The following is a 13878-nucleotide window of genomic DNA, read 5'->3' on the forward strand; positions in this document are numbered from 1 at the left end:
GGGCTCCTAGCAGCCGCCGGACCCGTAGTTGGCTACGTTCTCCATGCTCTACCCAGGTCCAAGTCAGAATTTCGGCAGCACCTCCCCGCTGCTCTCCCGATACACGTCTCGGCAAAAAGCCGAGAGGATGTGCATCCGGAGAACAACGGGGAGGCGCCGCCGATATCCTGACTCGGACCGGAGTAGAACATGGAAAACGTAGACAACTACGCATCTACCGACTGTCCCGTAAATGCCGCAAGCGTTACGGTTCAAAATATGCGGACCACTAATGCATATTTATCCGCGTAACGCTCGCGGACGGGAAGTGACACCTAGGTTACGCAACTTGACTTGGAAAATGAATCTAGTGACATAAGAAAATGCGGAGAAGAAGTTGGAGATTTAGCTCACCCTCGGCTGAAGAGGAAGTAGTCCAACAACCGAGTGTCAATGTCGGCGAACGTCGAGAAGCGCGTCAAGATCCGGGATCGTCAGGCCGGGGTGCTCATGACGAGGCGGTCACGACATGGCCTATTTATATTTCAATCAAAACAAATTCACAAATTCACAAATTCTATTTTTATTTCCATTTTATTTCTTTTTCTATTTCCATTTCTTTATTAGAACAAATTCACAAATTCTATTCTATTTCTTTTTTCATTCAACATTTCCATTTTATTTGTATTCTATCCTATTTCTATTTTGATTTCTATTCTATTTCTATTTTGATTCTATTCAACAAATCCTATTACAATTAATACAAAATTGGTAAAAAAAGGAAGATGCATACCTTTGGCCGGCCAGGGGCACGCTCGGGGGAGGAGGAGGACGGCGGGGAAGCCGGCAGCTGGAGGCCGGCGCGCAGCAGGGCGGCGACGAGGAGGGGGAGCAGCTCGGACGGGGGCTCGGGGTGGCGGTGGAGGCCGGCGCGGGCGGCGACGAGGAGGGGGCTCCTGCTGGCGGCAGCGCGGGAGATCGGGGGAGGTGGAGGGGAGCTCGGGGGAGCTCAGCGGAGGTGGTGCGGGCCTTGGGGAGGAAGAGGGGGCGGCGGCGACGGTGAGGAGGAGGGGGTGGAGGCGGCCGACGGGTAGGGAAGGCGGCGGCGGCGCGAGTGAAGGGCGTGGAGCCTGGCGGCACGCGGGGGAGAAGCTCGGGCAGGGGCGGAGTGGGTCGGGCTCGGGCGCGTGGTCCGACTCGACCTAGGTGTGCCCGTGCCCACTCCCTATGCCGAGGGCCACGGCTATGCCGACGGCAGCCCTCGGCATAGGCCCCCCCTTTTTTTCAATTTATTTTCTATTTAAATTTTCTTAATGTCAATTATATTATAAAATATATTAATATAGGTCCATACAAATATGTTTTAATCTTCTACATTCCCAAGCTATGCTCAAATGGAGGGCAGTGAGAGGAGGTTTGGGGGCGGCTCGAACGGGTCCGGCTCGACCCGTTCAAGTCCTAACCTTATGGGCTACCCTCGGCATAGCCGTTTTTTTATTTTACTTCCTATTTTTTTCTTTTTCTTTTACAAATGCTTTTTCACAAATTAAAATTGCAAATTGTCATGCATCTTTGGCATCATCTATGACTTGTCCAAATTAAAACTTGCAAATTGAATTAAAACTATATGTGAGGGTGTTATCATTTCATGTGAATTGTGAGCACCCCACTTAATTTTGGCTTGCACCTACCATCTTGCCATGTCATCATGCATGATATTGCGCATTGCATTTACCTGTATTAATTTGTGCTATTACTCTCCTTGTATGTGCTATTTAGTTCTTCATGAGTAGACACCGACAAAGAGCAGTTCGAGCAGGAGTACGAGCACCCCCTGGATATAAAACCATCTCAAATCACTTTTGTGCATTCCATGTGGACACACACAAGTTTTGGGGCCATTCCCTAGATCTGATGTTCGATTTCTGAAGAAACCCTAGTTCTGTTGACCGCGCGGTCTACCCCTTTGACTACATCCCATCGGGGGTCCCCCGGTGGGCATATGCCTCCATTTGAGCTTGGTTAGGTCAGAGGTACATGTGGAAACAAGGATCATCCCATATGATCCCAAGTTTCTCTCCGGTTCACCTCCGAGGGAGTTCCCCCCAATACATGCAGAATCTGCCTAAGTGTAGGAACCCCCTGTCCGAGAAGCCGGACACACCTGGGGGGGTAGCCTTCGATATAAAACCATCTCAAATCACTTTTGTGCATTCAATGTGGACACACACAAGTTTTAGGGCCATTCCCTACATCCGATGCTCGATTTCTGACGAAACCCTAGTTCTGCTGACCGCGCGGTCTACCCCTTTGACTGCATCACATCGGGGGTCCCTCGGTGGGCATATGCATCCATTTGAGCTTGGTTAGGTCATACGTACATGTGGAAACAAGGATCATCCCATATGATCCCAAGTTTCTCTCCGGTTCACGTACGAGGGAGTTCCCCCCTATACATGCAGAATCTGCCTAAGTGTAGGAACCCCCTGTCCGAGAAGCCGGACACACCTGGGAGGGTAGCCTTGGATATAAAACCAACCCAAATCACTTGTGTGCATTCAATGTGGACACACACAAGTTTTGGGGCCATTCCCTAGATCCGATGCTCGATTTCTGACGAAACCCTAGTTCTGTTGACCGCGCGGTCTACCCCTTTGACTACATCCCATCGGGGGTCCCCCGGTGGGAATATACCTCCATTTGAGCTTGGTTAGGTCATAGGTACATGTGGAAACAAGGATCATCCCATATGATCCCAAGTTTCTCTCCGGTTCACGTACGAGGGAGTTCCCCCCTATACATGCAGAATCTGCCTAAGTGTAGGAACCCCCTGTCCGAGAAGCCGGACACACTTGGGGGGGGGGGGGGTAGCCTTGGATATAAAACCATCTCAAATCACTTTTTTGCATTCAATGTGGACACACACAAGTTTTGGGGCCATTCCCTAGATCCGATGCTCGATTTCTAACGAAACCCTAGTTCTGTTGACCGCGCGGTCTACCCCTTTGACTGCATCCCATCGGGGGTCCCCCGGTGGGCATATGCCTCCATTTGAGCTTGGTTAGGTCATAGGTACATGTGGAAACAAGGATCATCCCATATGATCCCAAGTTTCTCTCCGGTTCACGTACGAGGGAGTTCCCCCCTATACATGCAGAATCTGCCTAAGTGTAGGAACCCCCTGTCCGAGAAGCCGGACACACCTGGGGGGGGTAGCCTTGGATATAAAACCATCCCAAATCACTTGTGTGCATTCAATGTGGACACACACAAGTTTTGGGGCCATTCCCTAGATCCGATGCTCGATTTCTGACGAAACCCTAGTTCTGTTGACCGCACGGTCTACCCCTTTGACTGCATCCCATCGGGGGTCCCCCGGTGGGAATATGCCTCCATTTGAGCTTGTTTAGGTCATAGGTACATGTGGAAACAAGGATCATCCCATATGATCCCAAGTTTCTCTCCGGTTCACGTACGAGGGAGTTCCCCCCTATACATGCAGAATCTGCCTAAGTGTAGGAACCCCCTGTCCGAGAAGCCGGACACACCTGGGGGGTAGCCTTGGATATAAAACCATCTCAAATCACTTTTTTGCATTGAATGTGGACACACACAAGTTTTGGTGCCATTCCCTAGATCCGATGCTCGATTTCTAACGAAACCCTAGTTCTGTTGACCGCGCGGTCTACCCCTTTGACTGCATCCCATCGGGGGTCCCCCGGTGGGCATATGCCTCCATTTGAGCTTGGTTAGGTCATAGGTACATGTGGAAACAAGGATCATCCCATATGATCCCAAGTTTCTCTCCGGTTCACGTACGAGGGAGTTCCCCCCTATACATGCAGAATCTGCCTAAGTGTAGGAACCCCATGTCCGAGATGCCGGACACACCTGGGGGGTAGCCTTGGATATAAAACCATCTCAAATCACTTTTGTGCATTCAATGTGGACACACACAAGTTTTGGATCCATTCCCTAGATCCGATGCTCGATTTTTGACGAAACCCTAGTTCTGTTGACCGCGCGGTCTACCCCTTTGACTGCATCCCATCGGGGGTCCCCCGGTGGGCATATGCCTCCATTTGAGCTTGGTTAGGTCATAGGTACGTGTGGAAACAAGGATCATCCCATATGATCCCAAGTTTCTCTCCGGTTCACGTATGAGGGAGTTCCCCCCTATACATGCAGAATCTGCCTAAGTGTAGGAACCCCCTGTCCGAGAAGCTTGACACACCTGGGGGGGTAGCCTTGGATATAAAACCATCTCAAATCACTTTTGTGCATTCAATGTGGACACACACAAGTTTTGGGGCCATTCGCTAGATCCGATGCTCGATTTCTGACGAAACCCTAGTTTTGTTGACCGCGCGGTCTACCCCTTTGACTGCATCCCATCGGGGGTCCCCCAGTGGGCATATGCCTCCATTTGAGATTGGTTAGGTCATAGGTACATGTGGAAACAAGGATCATCCCATATGATCCCAAGTTTCTCTCCGGTTCACGTACGAGGGAGTTCCCCCTATACATGCAGAATCTGCCTAAGTGTAGGAACCCCCTATCCGAGAAGCCGGACACACCTGGGGGGTAGCATTGGATATAGAACCATCTCAAATCACTTTTGTGCATTCCATGTGGACACACACAAGTTTTGGGGCACAAGTTTTGGGGCCATTCCCTAGATCCGATGCTCGATTTTTGACGAAACCCTAGTTCTCTTGACCGCGCGGTCTACCCCTTTGACTGCATCCCATCGTGGGTCCCCCGGTAGGAATATGCCTCCATTTGAGCTTGGTTAGGTCATAGGTACATGTGGAAACAAGGATCATCCCATATGATCCCAAGGTTCTCTCCGGTTCACCTCCGAGGGAGTTCCCCCCTATACATGCAAAATCTGCCTAAGTGTAGGAACCCCCGGTCCGAGAAGCCGGACACACCCGGGGGGGGGTATAATTGGATATAGAACTATCACAAATCACTTTTGTGCATACCATGTGGACACACACAAGTTTTGGGGCCATTCCCTAGATCCGATGCTCGATTTCTGACGAAACCCTAGTTCTGTTGACCGCGCCGTCTACCCCTTTGACTGCATCCCATCGGGGGTCCCCCGGTGGGCGTATGCCTCCATTTGAGCTTGGTTAGGTCATAGGTACATGTGGTAACAAGGATCATCCCATATGACCCCAAGGTTCTCTCCGGCTCACGTACGAGGGAGTTCCCCCCTATACATGCAGAATCTGCCTAAGTGTAGGAACCCCCTGTCCAAGAAGCCGTACATACCTGGGGGGCAGCATTGGATATAGAACCATCTCAAATCACTTTTGTGAATTCCATGTGGACACACACAAGTTTTGCGGCCATTCCCTAGATCCGATGCTCGATTTCCGACGAAACCCTAGTTCTGTTGACCGCGCGGTCTACCCCTTTGACTGCATCCCATCGGGGGTCCCCCGGTAGGCATATGCCTCCATTTGAGCTTGGTTAGGTCATAGGTACATGTGGAAACAAGGATCATCCCATATGATCCCAAGGTTCTCTCCGGTTCACCTCCGAGGGAGTTCTCCCCTATACATGCAGAATCTGCCTAAGTGTAGGAACCCCCGGTCCGAGAAGCCGGACACACCCGGGGGGGGGGGGGTAGCATTGGATATAGAACTATCTCAAATCACTTTTGTGCATGCCATGTGGACACACACAAGTTTTGGGGCCATTCCCTAGATCTGATGCTCGATTTCTGACGAAACCCTAGTTCTGTTGACCGCGCCGTCTACCCCTTTGACTGCATCCCATCGGGGGTTCCCCGGTGGGCGTATGCCTCCATTTGAGCTTGGTTAGGTCATAGGTACATGTGGTAACAAGGATCATCCCATATGACCCCAAGGTTCTCTCCGGTTCACGTACGAGGGAGTTCCCCCCTATACATGCAGAATCTGCCTAAGTGTAGGAACCCCCTGTCCGAGAAGCCGGACACACCTGGGGGGTAGCCTTGGATATAGAACCATCTCAAATCACTTTTGTGCATTCAATGTGGACACACACAAGTTTTGGGGCCATTCCCTAGATCCGATGCTCGATTTCTGACGAAACCCTAGTTCTGTTGACCGCGCGGTCTACCCCTTTGACTGCATCCCATCGGGGGTCCCCCGGTGGGCATATGCCTCCATTTGAGATTGGTTAGGTCATAGGTACATGTGGAAACAAGGATCATCCCATATGATCTCAAGTTTCTCTCCGGTTCACCTCCGCCCTGCTACTTCTCTCCCGCCCTTTTTTCCCGCCCACCCTTTCCCGCTGCTTCTCTCCCGCCCTTTTTTCCCGCCATGATTTCCCGCCAAGTTTTTCCGCCCACCCTTTCCCGCTCATTCTCTCCCGCCAAGTTTTCCCGCCCACCCTTTCCCGCCCATTCTCTCCCGCCAAGTTTTCCCGCCGTTTCAGCCCCTCGTCGGCCTATATATAGCCATGTCTTCTGCACTAACAACACCAGCAACATTTCTCCCCTCATCACTTCTCTCATCCAACAGCACCACAAAATCCTCTGAGCTGAGCTACCGCTGAGATGGCTCCTCGTCGCCGTAGCAACACGGGCTTCATCGGCGTTCGCCTGCGGCCTGCGGGACATTTCGCAGCTGAAATCACCGCCGGTGGTACGCGTGTGTGGCTCGGCACCTTCTACATGAAGGAGGCTGCTGCCCGCGCATACGACGTTGCGGCTTGGAGGTTTGGCCGGCCGCGCCACGAAATGAACTTCCCGGAGGTCAGGTCTCTGACGGAAGCTCAGAGTCTCTCTACTGAGCCGCTACTTCGCTCACAGGGTGAAGCGCGGCGGTACAGGTCTGGCCAGCGGTGGATTGATACCACCGAGGCGGACGAGCAGTTCATGGCACAGTGGCGCAGAGACCATCCCGGAGCCGTCGAGGCAGAGCGCGCATTCTGGAAGGACAAGCAGACGTACAGGAGAGAGAGGAGGGCGGGAAAGCGGCAGAGGAAGGCCGCGGTTGAAGCAGAGTACGCCAAAGGAGAGGCGTCGACATGGGGGGGAGGATGATGAACGGTGGTCGTGGAACCTCACAACCACCGCTTCAGAGGACCCCCCAGCGAGGATGAAGATTTCGACTTCTCTGATTAATATGTGTGTGTGTCGAGTCCGTGTGTCTAGCGGGTCATGCATCGACCCAGCTAGTGTTAAGTGCTTTATTCGTGTGTGGGTGTAGTTCTTTAAATGTTTTGGTTTGTGTGTGCGTCTAGTTCTTTAAGTGTTTTGGTTCCTGTGTGGGTGTAGTTCTTTAAGTGTGCTGGTTCCTGTGTGTGGGTGTAGTTCTTTAAGTGTTTCAGTTCGTGTGTGGGTCTACTTCTTTAAGCGCTTTGGTATGTGTGTGGGTCTAGTTATTTAAGTGTTTTGTATCGTGTCTGGGTCTTAAGTTCTTAAATGTACCACTTTTGTGCATGCCATGCCATGTGTACACACACAAGTTTTGGGGCCATTCACCCCCTCTGAGGCTCGATTTCTGACGAAACCCTAGTTCTGTTGACCGCGCGGTCTACCCCTTTGACTGCATCCCATCGGGGTCCCCCGGTGGGCATATGCCTCCATTTGAGCTTGGTTAGGTCATAGGTACATGTGGTAACAAAGATCATCCCATATGATCCCAAGTTTCTCTCCGGTTCACCTCCGAGGGTGTTCCCCCTATACATCCAGAATCTAGGAACCCCCTGTCCGAGAAGCCGGACACACCTGGGGGGTAGCCTTGGATATAAAACCATCTCAAATCACTTTTGTGCATGCCATGTGGACACACACAAGTTTTCCAGCGATTCCGACGCTCCGGTGGTCTGTATCTTGGAAAACCCCTAGGGCGGGGACCCCGCAGATCTACCCCTATAGCTTTCTCCGTGCGAGGGTTCATCAATGGACTTTTTTACTTGTTTTGCTTTGTTTAGGACTTATGTACATGGAAACCATAGGTTGGGCATACTTTACCATAAAATAGGCTCCGTTTGAGCCGTGGCGGGAGTTTCCACATACAAATCCTGGATTTTACCAAGTGCTAGCCCATGTATGCGGAAATCGTCAACGCCGGGTACATGCAAGGTTAGCCAAACCCTAGGGAGGGGACCCCGCAGATCTACCCCTAGGGTTAGGGTTAGGGATAGGATCCGGGTGAGGTTTAGGGTTACCAAAATGTTCGCAAAATAGAAAGTTGGCCCGCAGAAGCGGGAAACCCTAGGGCGGGAATGGCCTCGGTTAGTGTTAGGGTTGGAGTTAGGGTTAGCAATGGAATTTTTCCTAAATGTTTAAGGACATATGTACATCGATAGCAGAAGTTCGGCCTAGTTGCTCCGGTTGACCCGTCGACGTCTAGCGTCACCCGTGGGACCTACATATATGCCATCTACGAATTCTTAAAAAATAGAACCTTTTTTACATAATTCATACTAGTAAATAAATAATAGAAACATAATATAAAGTAATATGAGAGAGAGGAAAAAGAAAAAAAGAAAAAAAAAGCTATATGCCGAGGGTGGCCGTCGGCATAGGGGGGCCATGCCCTATGCCGAGGGTAGCCCTTGGCGTCTGTGTGACGCCGTGAGAGGGCCGTCATGTCGCCGCTGGAATAGGCACCATGCTACTGCCTACGCCGAGGGCCTGGTAGACGCCGAGGGCTGCCGTCGGCGTAGGAACCTGTACGCCGACGGTATGTAGACGCCGACGGTCGGCTTCCGGCGCTGCCCCGGCGAGGCCGTACGCCGACGGTCCCGATAAAAAGCCCTCGGCGTAGGGTTTGGCCGTCGGCGTCTCCAGCCATTCCTGTAGTGCCTTGAAATTAGTGACGCAAAATGGCCAACAACAGCATCTGTTGTACTTCTGCATCTTGTTATGTGCTCCTGCCCAGCTGTTTTAGGCCACTCTACATTTTTTGTTCTGATATTCCTTACGTTGTGGTGTAAAATGAATCTTTTTGTCGCTAGTGCAAGTTTGGACCCTAGAGCCTTACGAGATACGACTGTTGTATTACTACAGAAGTGGGATTGAATTGTGGCCAATGTGCTATGGAAGTTTGCATATGTTGTTCTAATTGGATATACTATATGTTTGTAGTGAATGTATGTCAGTTAAGTGGATGTTGTGTAGATAAAGGATAAATTGGATTAGTTCAGCATATCGAGTTTCTTATTTGAGTTGTGGTTTAGATGAGTAACAAGAAATATTCAGACTGCAACAATTCATGTTAAGGTAGAATTATCACTTCTGTAAGAGATCATGACAACGCAGCAGTTAGAAAACAATTGAAGAGCAGAAGTAGGATTTGTACACATGCCCAAATCTCATGCGTGGTGCATCAGTAATAAACTAGTACGTAACTGTAAAAAAAAAATACTATCAAAGACGAGTGGGGGGCAAGAATCTCGCGACGTGATTTGCTGAAGTCAAGTGAACTATCAGTATAATTGTATCGATCCGGCTCGAGGGAAGCATGGGCTCAATCAGAGCTTTTTGACCTAAATAAATGATCCATAAGCAAACTTAAACCATTATCGGTTCTCGGAAAACTTTTAACCATCTATGTACTCTTTTTGGTCACCTCGGTTGGCTTGGTTTATTTACGCTAGTTGGGCTAACTGACTAGACTTAAATGATTTACCCGCTTAGCACACACCATTTATCTCTTGGCTAAAAATCTTGGACCGATCTTGGAACCTTCGGTAGATCTTGAAATCCCTAACCAAACAAGTCACCTAACATGGCGTGATTACGAGGAGGGGAAATTTTTCCCGAAAGGCCAGCCAGAGATGTTTGAAAGTTTGTTTAGGTGGCATTTAGGCAGAAAAAAGGAAGTTGCTCAATCAATAAGGACTGATGTTTTGGCACATGGAAGCATTCGCTTCCTTTATTTTAAAATGTATCTTAGACATATTTTGAAATGTCAAAAAAATCGCACGTATGTCTTCACGTGATGTGCACTTACAAACTCGTTTCATGAAAAATCGACTTGTCACGTGGCTTGTGTAAAAGAGACAAAATTCGATACTAAAAATAAAGCTTTTTAAAGATAATTATTCTCTTTTTTACATAGGCCATAAAAAATATCGTTTTTTCAGGAACTTAATGAGCGTACATATATCATAGAGATATACATGTAGAAATTTTTTTCATAATTTTTAACACTTTAAATCATATTTTTTTTGGTAGAGAGAGCGTATGGACCCGAGATCCAAATTGAGTTTGTGCTTTATCTAGAGTACTATTAGTTATATGCTCCTGCTGCATTGTAGAACCTCCGGCTGTTAGCAGTACTAGTAACTACACTTGGCAGAATTGATTCCTATCCAGGCCAGCTAGTTAAGGTGTGTTGTTCCCAAGAAATGCTCATCTGGGTAGTAACCTCGTATAGCCTAATTGGTCTATAAAAGGGCAGGTGAGCGAGCAAGCAGAGCACACATACACACATCTTCTATAGCTAGAAATTGCTGAGTGGTCGCTTTTGCATCAGCTGGTGTAGCTGCTACGTAGTGATGAATCCAATGGGTGCAGTGCTGCTGGTGCTGCTGGTGGCGGCTTCCTGGTCCGCCGTCTCCGTTGAGGGCCAGACGGTGGCGGACTGCCAGGTAGCCGATGCGTCGGTAAATGTTTGTCTGTCGGTGATTGATGCCACCGCTGACATCCTCGACGTAGGCAAGTACCTGGCCAACTGCTGCACTGCTTTGCTCAACGATAGGGACAACTGCCTGTTGTGCGAGCTCATGGCGCTCAGGGGGCCATTGAACAATCTTATCAAGTGCCCCAACGCCATCAAAGAGGTCACTTGCCAGAAAGAGCAAGCCGATGGCCCAGCACCATCCCCAGCCCCACAGTCAGGTTGATTTTCCGCTCCGCTCCAGTTGGAATAAAAGATGGCCATCACACGGCCACAGTCAGTCGGGCTAGGTCCCTCCTTTTGCTTATGTCTTTCAGTTTAGCCTTCGGTGTATTGTAGGTCACCGTGCATCCTTCATGTTGTTTTCTTTATCCTTCTATCTACCCAATTAATTTTTTTAGTAATAGATCTATGTATTTCGTCTCTTTTTATGTGCGTCAATTTTTAGTATTTTACTTTTTTTTTCATTAGTGCATCGTGAACACATAACCCGAACCGGTACAGATTACATAATACATTACATACTTACAAAAATACCGTGAATGACACTAGTTCCGCAAGTAGAAGCGGAATCAACAAAAGCAACATATGCCCAAGTCATGCCTTAATCCAACATCCGACTAGGAGATCGATCTAGTTCGCATCATCTTCGAAGTTGTAGCCTTCTTATTCATAGATCTCCTTCGCATAGTCTCACCAAATAAAAAAAGGAAGGGACACCAATGCCAATGGATACGTTTGAATGTACTCACATACCACATAAGAACTGAATAAAGGATATGTAATATGGACTTAGCAAGGACATACTCTATACTCAGGTTTTTTTTACCAAAACATAGTTTCTATCATGGATATAGCATCTCTATATTTTTGTTGAAGAAGATTTTTGTAAAATAGTTTCAAACGAAAACTAAAAGGTAGGGGTAACTCATTTTCCTTTCCCGGTCATCTCGGTATTGATGGGTTCGTTGCATAGAAAACAAAAAATTTCTACCGTGAACAAAAACAAAACCAAGATCCAATCTAGGAAAAGCCAAGATCTAATCTATGAAGATCGAAGCAACGAGATGAATGTGAGACTAACCCTCGAAGATTTCTAAAGCCTACGAGATTAGATCTCGTTGTTGATGTAGTTGATCATCCAGTGCTGCAATCCAGCAGCACTTCCGTACTCGGTCGTGCGTACGGTGTCGATGAAGCCCGTCCTCTCCCCGTTCCAGCGGGCAGCGGAGGTGTGGTAGATCCCCTCGGAATCCCAGCAGCACGACGGCGTGGTGGTGGTGGAGGAGGAGAAAAGCTGCAGGGCTTCGCCAAGCCGGTACAGCATTATGGAGGAGAGAGGGGGGCGGCCAGAGCTAGGTCTAAAGGGGTGAACGCCCTCTGCCCCCTCCCCTCTTTATATAGGGGGAGGTCGGTTTGGGTGGCCCCCCAATGCCCCAAACCCATCTAGGGCCGGCGGCCAAAGGGGGGAGGGGGGATTCTTCCCCCCAAGTTGATCCCCCCTAGGGTTTTGGAGAAAACCCTAAGGGTGGCCGACTTGGGCCTTGAGGGGCATGTGCCCCTGGCCCATTAGGCTAGGGGCATACCCTTGGCCCATGATAGGCCTCCTAGGGTCGTGGGCCCACTGGTGGGACCCCCGGAACCTTCTAGAACCTTCCCGGTCTTCCACCGGAAAAATCCCGAACTTTTCCGAAACCTAGAAATCAACTTCCCTTATATGAATCTTATTCTCCGGACCATTCCGGACCTCTTCGTGATGTCCTGGATCCCATCCGAGACTCCGAACAAACTTCGGTCTCCATCTCATATTCCGAATCTACTTATGCGACATCGAACCTTAAGCGCGTCACCCTACGGTTTGTGAACTATGCAGACATGGTCGAGACTCCTCTCCGACCAATAACCAATAGCGGGATCTGGAGATCCATAATGGCTCCCACATATTCAACGATAACTTAGTGATCGATTGAACCATTTACATACGATACCGATTCCCTTTGTCACGCGATACTTTACTTGTCCGAGGTTTGATCATCGGTATCTCCATACCTTGTTCAACCTCGTTACCGACAAGTACTCTTTACTCGTTACCGTGGTATGTCATCTCTTGTGATCCAATCACATGCTTGCAAGCTAATTAGACGACATTCCACCGAGAGGGCCCAGAGTATATCTATCCGTCATCGGGATGGACAAATCCCACTGTTGATCCATATGCCTCAACTCACACTTTCCGAATACTTAATCCCATCTTTATAACCACCCATTTACGCAATGGCGTTTGATGTAATCAAAGTACCCTTCCGGTGTAAGTGATTTACATGATCTCATGGTCGAAGGACTAGGTAACTATGTATCGAAAGCTTATAGCAAGTTGAACTTAATGACTTGATCTCATGCTACGCTTATTTGGGTGTATGTCCATTATATCATTCACCCAATGACATAACCTTGTTATTAACAACATCCAATGTTCATGATCACGAAACCATGATCATCTATTAATCGACAAGCTAGTTATACAAGAGGCTTACTAGGGACTCCTTGTTGTTTACATAACACATATGTATCAATGTTTCGGTTAATACAATTATAGCATGGGATGTAAACATTTATCATGAACACAAAGATATAATAATAACTAATTTATTATTGCCTCTTGAGCATATCTCCAACAGGTATGACCAAAACCTCCTGCCATTTGTTCACCGTACCGTCCAGGTACACTTTACTCCATACCCGCGTGTATCCTTTCCAAAACCGTTTGGAAAACACTTTTTGTAAAACCAAAATTCTGCTGGCTAAGCATCAACCTTCGCAACCATCCATGATTGTGGTCACAGCTATTCGAATAGTTCTCTATGCTACGAAATGTTTTGTTTTCTATGCTACGAATCCCTACAGTGGTATCAGAGCCAGGTCTATGCATAGATTGGTTGCACGAGTAGAACACAATGTTTTTGTGGGCATTGATGCTTTTGTTGTCTCTTGTTATTTGTACTTTGCATCTTGCGGTATGGTGTGATGAAGCGCCCCGGGCTAACTTTACATGACCGCGTTCATGAGACTTGCTCCACGCTCGACATGCAACTAGTATTGCATAAGTGGCTTTGCGGGTGTCTGTCTCTCTCACCATAGTTAAGATTCGATCTACTATTGCAATTGACAACACTAGTATCAGCATTGTGGTTCATGTTCGTAGGTAGATTGGATTTTACTCGAAAACCCTAAACCACGTAAAATATGCAAACCAAATTAGAGGCGT

The sequence above is a fragment of the Lolium perenne genome, chromosome 7 (assembly GCF_019359855.2).
Source record: "Lolium perenne isolate Kyuss_39 chromosome 7, Kyuss_2.0, whole genome shotgun sequence".
NCBI classification, from domain to species: domain Eukaryota; kingdom Viridiplantae; phylum Streptophyta; class Magnoliopsida; order Poales; family Poaceae; genus Lolium; species Lolium perenne.